Below are 2,445 nucleotides of genomic sequence, written 5' to 3' on the forward strand. Positions count from 1 at the left end.
AATTTGAGGTACCCCAATTTGAATTGAAACATGTGATGTTTCAAATGCTCCAAACGGTGGGCCAATTCAGTGGTATGTCCATAGAAGATCCACATCATCACCTTCGATTATTCATAGCGGTGAATGACTCTTTTAAGATAACTGGTCTAACTGAAGATGCATTGAGGTTGAAGCTATTTCCATACTCATTACGAGATCGAGCATGATCATGGCTTAATTCAATGCCCCCAAGTTCGATATCTACATGGCAAGATTTAGTAGAAAGATTTTTGGTTAAGTATTTCCCACCTAGCAAAAACGCTAAGTTACGAAATGAGATAACCATTTTTTCACAATTGGATGATGAATCCTTGTATGAGGCATGGGAGAGATTCAAAGAATTACTTCATAAATTTTATAACAGTCTCAACGCACACACAAGATTGATGGTAGATGCTTTTGCGAATGGTATGATTTTTTCTAAGTCTTATAACGAGGCTTATGAGACCATTGAATGGATCGCTAGTAGCAACTACCAATGGCTGATAAATCGAACAACTTCTGGAAAATGAGTAGCTGCAGTGCACAAAGTGGACGCACTTACATCACTTTTAGCTCAGGTATCTTATATTTCTTCAATCTTAAAATAGCTTATCGCTAATGGTTCTAATAATTTTGTAGCCCATCCAAACTTTTCTTGGAGTAACCAAGGAAATGGACCAAACAACACTTACATTCAACATAGACCAAGTCAACCCCAATGGTTTAATCAACAATCTCTAAAACAACCACAAGCTGAATCATCAAACAATTTGGAGAACTTGTTGAAGCTATAAATGGCGAAGAATGATGCCTTACTCCAAATCCAAGTGACAACACTAAAAAGTTTAGAGAACCAAATGGGTCAGTTAACTACGGAGCTTCATAACCGACCGCAAGGAACCTTGTTGAGCGATACAAAAAATCCAAGGAATTTGGGTAAGGAACATTGCAAGGGAGTAGCTTTACAAAGTGGTAAGACTTTGGAGCCCAAGACAGTTGTGATTGAAGATGAACCTATTGAGAAGAATGAATGTCAATCAACAGTTGAAATTCCTACACCAGTAGAACCAAAATTTACAAGGTCTGATGAGGTAAAATCTAACCCAATAAATTCTGAAAAGCTAACATCTTCTTTAGATGTAGATTTATCTCCTCAGAAAAGTTTTTCGATTCAACCCAAAGTTCTAACACCTTCGTACCCTCAACAGTTCCAACCAAATAAGCTGAAATAAGAGGTGCAATTGAAGAAGTTTTCTGATGTTTGACAGTAACTTCACATAAAAATCCCGCTGGTGAAGGATTTAGAGCAAATGCCCAATTACGTGAAGTTCATGAAGGACATTTTACCGAAAAAGAAAAGACTCAGTTATGAATGACTGTAGTGCGTTCTTACAGAACAAGCTACCTCCCAAAATGAAGGACTCTAGAAGTTTTACCATCCCTATAATATTGGAGAATCTTACTATGGTAAAGCTTTTTGCGACTTAGGAGTGAGCATCAACTTGATGCCTAAATCTATTTTCAAGCTATTGGGAATAAGTGAAGTAAGACCCACTACTGTGACACTCCAGTTGGTAGATCGATCTTTAGCATACTGTAAAGGAAAGCTAGATGATGTTTTGGTAAGAGTTGATAAGTTTATTTTTCTTGTTGATTTCATTGTCTTAGATTTTGAAGCAGATAAAGAACTGTTGATCATCCTAGGGAGACCTTTCCTTGCCACGGGAAGAACATTAATAGACGTACAAAAAGGTGAACTCACTATGAGAGTTCAAGATGATCAAGTAACATTTAATGTTCTAAAAGAAATGAAGTTTCCCGATCCGACAGAGGAATGTTCAGTGATGGAGGAACTAGAAACTTTAGTTTCTATGGAATGGGAGAATATTTTTTAAGACCCATTGGAGAAAACTTTAGGGTCTGAGCCATTGAAAGATGAAGAAGGTAATGAAAATATGGCTTTGATATAAGCAAATCCGACGAGCTATGTTCAACCAGCACGATTTGAACCACTAGAATTAGAAGTTCAGGAATTTACACAACCAAAGTTGTCAACCAAGAAACCGCCCAAACTTGAACTTAAGGTACTTCCTTCCCATTTGTAATACGTTTATTTAGGTAATTTTTCTATGTTGCCTATGATTGTTTCAACAAAGTTAACAGTACACCAGGAGGAGCAGCTAATTGAAGTTTTAAAGAAGTTTAAAAAGGCGATTGGTTGGACCATAGTTGACATTCAAGGTATAACCCTTCCTTTTGTATGCACAAGATAATCCTAGAGGAATGTGAAATAGGTAGAATCGATTGGCAAAGGAGACTCAACCCTATCATGAAAGAGGTAGTTCGGAAGGAAGTGATCAAATGGTTAGTTGCGGGAATTATCTACCCCATCTCAAATAGCTCATGGGTAAGTCTGGTATAGTG

The 2,445-nt window shown here is 37.3% G+C and overlaps 1 pseudogene; it reads right to left on the reverse strand.

Moving 5' to 3' along the window:
* Positions 1-302: 302 nt before the first annotated feature.
* Positions 303-394, reverse strand: LOC128040117 (small nucleolar RNA R71; annotated as a pseudogene).
* Positions 395-2,445: the final 2,051 nt, after the last annotated feature.

The sequence above is a fragment of the Gossypium raimondii genome, chromosome 3, assembly GCF_025698545.1.
Source record: "Gossypium raimondii isolate GPD5lz chromosome 3, ASM2569854v1, whole genome shotgun sequence".
NCBI lineage: Eukaryota > Viridiplantae > Streptophyta > Magnoliopsida > Malvales > Malvaceae > Gossypium > Gossypium raimondii.